Source organism: Hibiscus syriacus, unplaced genomic scaffold (genome assembly GCF_006381635.1).
Source record: "Hibiscus syriacus cultivar Baekdansim isolate YM2019G1 unplaced genomic scaffold, ASM638163v2 tig00002847_pilon, whole genome shotgun sequence".
Classification (NCBI taxonomy): domain Eukaryota; kingdom Viridiplantae; phylum Streptophyta; class Magnoliopsida; order Malvales; family Malvaceae; genus Hibiscus; species Hibiscus syriacus.
In genome coordinates, this window is record NW_024061949.1 from 554852 (window position 1) to 562765 (window position 7914).

Here is a 7914-nt window from a genome sequence, read left to right on the forward strand (position 1 = left end):
TTCTTGTGTTAACAAGAATAGGGCAAAGATGAAAAGATAATAAAATTTTTTATCCATTTGACTTTACTTTGATCATTATGGAGATATTGAATAAATTCTTCTTTTTCTCCAAATAAGTTCTTCTTATTATGAACTTTCTGCTGGGGATGATGATGACCTCCTTTTTATGATAGAGTCATTCAAAAGGTTGAATAGGCTCTTGATGAGTTCTTCTCATTATGAACTTTTTCTTCCTTCTTCAGATGAGTTCTTCTCATTATGAACTTTACCTGGTAATGTTGATCCATCAAATGATGAATTCAAGCAAAAGGTTGAACAAATTCTTCTCATTATGAACTTCTTCTTCCTTCTTCAGATGACGAGTTCTTCTCATTGTGAACTCTTCCTCTGGAAACGATGATCCATCAATTTGATGAATTCAAGCAAAAGGTTGAACAAATTCTTCTCATTATGAACTTCTTCTTCCTTCTTCAGATGAGTTCTTCTCATTATGAACCTTCTCTGGAAACAATGATCCATCAATTTGATGAATTCAAGAAAAAGGTTGAACAAGTTCTTCTCATTATGAACTTCTTCTTCCTTCTTCAGATGAGTTCTTCTCATTATGAACCTTCTCTGGAAACAATGATCCATCAATTTGATGAATTCAAGCAAAAGGTTGAACAAGTTCTTCTCATTATGAACTTCTTCTTCCTTCTTCAGATGAGTTCTTCTCATTATGAACCTTCTCTGGAAAAGAATGATCCATCAATTTGATGAATTCAAGCAAAAGGTTGAACAAGTTCTTCTCATTATGAACTTCTTCTTCCTTCTTCAGATGAGTTCTTCTCATTATGAACCTTCTCTGGAAAAGATGATCCATCAATTTGATGAATTCAAGCAAAAGGTTGAACAAGTTCTTCTCATTATGAACTTCTTCTTCCTTCTTCAGATGAGTTCTTCTCATTATGAACCTTCTCTGGAAACAATGATCCATCAATTTGATGAATTCAAGCAAAAGGTTGAACAAGTTCTTCTCATTATGAACTTCTTCTTCCTTCTTCAGATGAGTTCTTCTCATTATGAACCTTCTCTGGAAAAGAATGATCCATCAAGTGATGAATTTAAACAAAAGGTTGAACAAGTTCTTCTCATTATGAACTTCTTCTTCCTTCTTCAGATGAGTTCTTCTCATTATGAACCTTCTCTGGCAATGTTGATCCATCAAATGATGAATTCAAGCAAAAGGTTGAACAAATTCTTCTCATTATGAACTTCTTCTTCCTTCTTCAGATGAGTTCTTCTCATTATGAACCTTCTCTGGAAAAGAATGATCCATCAAGTCTGATGAATTCAAATCTTTGCTAAAATCTTTGAAATTCCTGTTAAAAATTCAACATAGATGAAAATGAATGAAAATGCACCTATTTTTGTAAATACCTAAAATGTGATGCATGAATGTTAAGTTATTTGATTTCAGATGAGTGAATTGAATATTTCTTCAATTGTAGAAACCCAATATATCTGTCTTCTTCAAATCAAAGAATCTATCATCTTTGATAAATGTAGATGTAGATATAATGTCATAAAACCTCTTGAGAATAAAACTCAATAGTATAAACTCTTGAAAAGCTTGCATTCTGGCAATATGTTGATTCTGATAACAACTCATCTGATTATGAAATGACCTTTCAAGATGATTTCACAGATATCGATAGTTCTTTTAATACCAAGAAATCTTGAATTCTGATTCTGATGAGGAGAATAAACTGTTATACTTGACAAAAATGGGATTCTCATGGGCTGAAACTTCAATAGCCCTGGAGAAATGTGGTCCAGATTCATCAATTGCAGAATTGGTAAATTTTATATGTGCCGCTCAAATGACTAAGGCTGCTGATGCACTTCTTCGGATCAAATAACTCAAAGAACACTTCTAGAAGATGCTATTTTCTGTCCAACCAGATCAGATAACTCAAAGAACACTTCCAGAAGATGCTATGTTCTGTCTAATCAGATCAGATAACTCAAAGAACACTTCCAGAAGATGCTATGTTCTGTCTAATCAGATCAGATAACTCAAAGAACACTTCCAGAAGATGCTATGTTCTGTTTAACCAGATCAGATAACTCAAAGAACACTTCCAGAAGATGCTATGTTCTGTCTAATCAGATCAGATAACTCAAAGAACACTTCCAGAAGATGCTATGTTCTGTCTAACCAGATCAGATAACTCAAAGAACACTTCCAGAAGATGCTATGTTCTGTCTAACCAGATCAGATAACTCAAAGAACACTTCCAGAAGATGCTTGAGCATATTCATTTGTTCCAGTTAATGTTTGGAATAGGATATCACTGTACTTATTCGATGTAAAGCCAGAATTTGTAGATTCGAAGCATTTTCATGCTGTCACACTGAAAATAGGCTATATTCATAATCTGCCAATTAAGAACAGAGTTTTTTCTTATTCTGCTTCCTCCATGTGCTGATGCTTTTCCATTGACAAAGAAATGATGGCCTTCTTGGAATCCAAAAACAAAGTTGAACTGTTTATAAACATGTACAGGAAGTGCCAAATTGACAGAAAGGATCTGTAAGGTTCTTGAAGCTTATGACAATGAGCCACCTTAGAGTGTCCAGAAGTATGTTCTTGATGAGTGCTGAAAATGGAATCTAGTATGGGTTGGAAGGAATAAAGTTGCTCCACTTGAACCTGATGAGGTGGAAATACTTCTAGATTTCCTTAAAGATCATACACAAGGATCTGTATAGAAACGTATTTCCCAGTGATATCAACGTCTTGTTTCTTTTTGCTGGAATCAGGAATGCAAAGATCATCTTCTACTGTTTTGAAAACAGATGTGCAAGAACTGAATGGTGATCGGTTGGAGCAATTGATGAATAGATTTGGCGGATTCGACCTTGTTGTCGGTAGCACCACTTGTAACAATCTTGATGTTCATGGCTTTAAGCTAGTGATGATTTGCTTACTTTGTATTCCATGTATTCAAAAATATTAACATAAAGTGATATTCAGAAATCTTTAAATTATTTCAAAATTATGTTAATTCAATAGAAAAGAATAAATTGAATTTCCAAAAATAAATTGAATCTCAAATAAATTGAACTTGAAATAGATAGAATTGTATTCAAAGTTCTGGAAATCATAAGAATAATAAAAATTCAAATGTCTCAACAAATTATAAGCATAAGTATTTCTAAATTAATCAAGTTGACACAACTTAGAGTAATGATGTAAGCCTTTGTCTGGAAGATCTCAATCGTTGTCAAAATGCTTGTAGATGTGAAGCTTCTTCCAAACCATCAAAATCTTAAGAGAGTTCAATTGCCAGATGCCTAATATCAACCTGCATTTGAGCCGCCTTTTCAGGTTTTCAACTCAAATCCTTCCTTTGGTTACAAGATGCCCTTTGCGGGTTTTCACCTTGACCCCTTTTTTTTTTCTTTTTCTTTTTCTTCTTTTCCTTTTTTTTCTTTTCTTTCTCTTCTTTTTCTTTTCTTTTTCTTTTTTTTCTTCAAGCATAATATTTCTTGACAGAATCTGAGTTTATTGGATTTTCAGAATTTTCCATCCATTTCTGCCAAGATCAATGCTCCTCCGGAAAAGGCCTTTTTCACAACGTATGGCCCTTCCCAATTAGGCATCCATTTCCCACGGAAATCTTTATGTATAGGCAAAATCTTTTTTAGTACTAGATCACCCTCTTGGAATTCTCTTGGATGTACTTTTTTGTCATGAGACTTCATCATCCGTTTTTGATACATCTGTCCATGGCAAATAGCTTTCAATCTTTTCTCCTCAATAAGGTTCAATTGATCAACTCTAGCTTGGATCCATTCAGATTCATCCAATTTTGTTTCTCTCAATATTCGAAGCGATGGAATCTCAACTTCAATTGGTAAGACTGCTTCCATCCCGTAGACTAAAGAAAAAGGCGTTGCCCCAGTAGATGTTCGAACAGTAGTTCGGTATGCATATAGAGCAAAAGGTAACTTCTCGTGCCAATCTTTGTAAGTTTCAGTAGTCTTTGTAATGATTCTCTTGATGTCTTATTTGCTGCTTCAACTGCCCCATTCATCTTTGGACGATATGCCACTGAATTTGCATGTTTGATCTTAAACTGTGCACAAAGTTCGGTCATCATTTTGTTGTTCAGGTTCAGAGCATTGTCTGTAATAATCCTTTCTGGTAGACCATACCGGCAAACTATCTCTTTCTTTATGAACTTGCATACTGTGGACCTCTTAATATTGGTATATGACGCAGCTTCAACCCATTTAGTAAAATAATCAATTGCCACAAGGATGAAGCAATGTCCATTTGATGCTTTTGGTGTGATTGCCCCAATGACATCTATTCCCCACATAGAAAATGGCCAGGGTGCTGTCATTACATGTAAAGGAGATGGGGGTACATGAATCTTGTCTGCATATATCTGGCATTTATGACATTTTCTTGCATAATCAATGCAATCTGTGTACATTGTAGCCCAATAGTATCCATATCTCATTATTTTTCTGGCCATGGAAAGACCATTTGCATGTGTTCCACATATTCCACTGTGTACTTCTTCAATGACATTTCGAGCTTCGCTAGTATTTAAACATCTCAATAGCATTTGATCACTGCTTCTTCTATAAATAATCTCTCCATCAAGAAAATATCCAGCAGCCATTCTTCTCAAGGTTCTTTTATCAATTTCTGATGCATTTGGTGGATAACTTTGATTTTTGATATATTGCAGGATATCATGATACCATGGTTTACCATCTACCTCTTCTTCCACACTATAACAATGTGCAGGAATTTCATATACTTGCATTTTGATTGGCATCATATCAACTTTCTTAGTTGCCTGAAACATAGCAGCTAATGTAGCCAAAGCATCTGCCATTTGATTTTCTTCCCGAGGGAGATAATTGAATGTAACTTTCTCAAATTCTTTCACTAATTCAAGTGTAAAATTTCGGTATTCCAATAATTTGGGATCTTTTGTTTCCCATTCTCCTCGTAATTGATACACCACTAACGATGAATCTCCATATATCTTGAGAATTTTGATTTTTCTTTCTATAGCTGCTTTCAACCCCATGACACAAGCTTCATATTCCGCCATATTATTGGTACAAAAGAACTCCAGTCTGCTTGTAAAGGGATAATAAACATTTTCAGGAGAAATTAACACTGCCCCGATTCCTCGTCCCAAAGCATTAGATGCTCCGTCAAAGTAAAGCTTCCAAGTTGCAAATTCATCATTTGTTCTGACTTCTTCATTCATGGATATGCATAACAAATCTTCATCAGGAAAATTGAAGTTCAAAGGCTGATAATCATTTGATACACGACTGGCCAGGAAATCAGCTATGGCACTTCCTTTTATCGCTTTTTGGTTGACATATACAATATCAAACTCAGATAATAACATCTGCCATCTAGCCATTCTGCCTGTCAAAGCTGGTGATTCCATTAAGAATTTCAAAGGATCAAGTCTTGATATCAACCAAGTAGTATGGTATAACATATATTGTCTGAGTCTTCGAGTAGTCCACACCAAAGCACAACATAATTTTTGTATTGATGGATATCGAACTTCACAATCAGTAAATTTCTTGCTCAGATAATAAATAGCTTTTTCTTTCCTTCCTGATTCATCATGCTGTCCTAGTACACATCCCATCGAATTTTCTAAGACCGTCAAGTAGAGAATTAATGGTCTATCAGGCATTGGTGATACTAAAATTGGGGCATTGGATAAGTATTTCTTAATAATATCCAAAGTTTCTTGACATTCTTCATTCCAGACTTCAAGATTGTTCTTTCGAAGTAATTTGAACACTGGATCACATTTGTCAGTCAATTGAGAAATGAACCGAGATATATAATTTAATCTCCCCAAAAAGCCTCGAACTTCTTTTTTTGTATTGGGTGGTGGAAGATCTTGAATTGCTTTTACTTTATCTGGATCAATCTCGATTCCTTTTTTGCTGACCACAAATCCCAAAAGTTTTCCGGAAGTTACCCCAAAAGTGCATTTAGCGGGGTTGAGCTTTAATTGATATTTCCTCAATCTCTGGAAAAGCTTTCTCAAATTTTGAATATGTTCTTCTTCAGTTCGGGATTTGGCAATCATGTCATCCACATATACTTCAATCTCTTTGTGCATCATGTCATGAAACAAAGTTACCATGGCTCTTTGATATGTTGCCCCTGCATTTTTCAATCCAAATGGCATCACTTTATAACAGAATGTGCCCCACATGGTTATAAATGTTGTTTTTTCCATATCTTCAGGATTCATTTTTATCTGATTATATCCTGAAAAACCATCCATAAATGAAAACCATGCGTGTCCTGCAGTATTGTCCACCAATGTGTCTATGTGGGGTAAGGGAAAACTGTCTTTCGGACTAGCTTTGTTGAGATCTCTGTAATCCACACACATTCGAACCTTCCCATTCTTCTTTGGTACGGGAACAATGTTGGCTACCCATTCTGGGTATTTAGATGCCTGTAGGAAACCTGCATTGATCTGTTTCATTACTTCTTCTTTGATTTGCAACAACATTTCTGGCCTCATTCGTCTAAGCTTTTGTTGGATTGGTTTATATTCTGGATTGATTGGAAGCTTGTGTATCACTATATCTGTGCTCAAACCAGGCATATCTTGATAAGACCATGCAAAGATATCTTTGAACTCTTGAAGGAGATTTATCAATTCTTGTTTTATCTGGAATGTCAGAGTAGTACCAATTTTCACCTCTTTTCTTTCTTCATCTGTTCCCAAATTCACAGTCTTAACCTCTTCTTTGTGGGGTAGAATTGTTTGTCTTCTTTTTCTACCAATCTTAATAGTTCAGTAGGAACATCACATTCTAGTTCATCTTCACAACCATTGATTTCTTCCAGACATATAGGCTGCTCTAAATTTATCACTGGATTAAATCTAGGAATAAACATGCTATTAACACGGTGACACCTGCAAATTTAAGTCGGAACATTTCCGAAAGAATATAGTAAATTTATGAAAATAAATAAATGTAAAAATGTAAGAAAATGTAAAGAATGATTGTCATCTGAAAATTTTAAAGAAAGTTCCTTATATTTAACATAATTTCTTTTACAAGATAACAAAAAGTTTTCATATTTTTGATCTAAACATAAAGATTAGTTCTGAATATTACTCTGCATTAATATTAAAAACTATAGGAAGATCTTCAGTGGTCCAATTGGTGAGTGTTTCTCCAGGAAGACATGGTCGAATCATATCCAAGTACTTGCCAGTCTTGTTGTTATCCGTGATCATGTTGATAAATAATCCATTCATAGCTTCTTCAACTATGTCTTGATTTTTCGTCAACTTTTCTTCTTTAAATGCTTCAACAAGCTGCTGTTCCACATTAATTGTTCCCCCTGATCTGAATGTTGTCCTCAACTGTGGGAAAGACATGTGTTTCCAAAGGATTTCTCCCTTTCAATTTTGCCTTTCTGTCTTCACATCTTCTTTTCATCTCTTTGTTCCTTTGCTGAAAATTTGGCTTAAATCCCAGCCCAAAACGGTCTTTTTTCATCTTTATACTGATAGGAACTGAAATCCCTTGAAGATTCTTTCCTAGACCTCTCCCAGCTTTAGCTCCGATGCCTAAAGTTTGTTGTACCGTCATCTTGGTGCAATCAGACAATTTGGGATATGGAATTTTGCTTCCTTCTGCAATAAAGGTTGCATTTACAAATTCAAGAGCTCGAAAAGAGCATTCAAGAGCCTCATCATTGGTGTCGATATATGGAACATCGCTTGTTACAGACGCAATGATTTCTTCTTCAGCACTGATGCATATGAGTTGTCCATCAACAACAAATTTCAATTTCTGATGTAATGAAGAAGGAACGGCTCCTACTGAATGAATCCATGG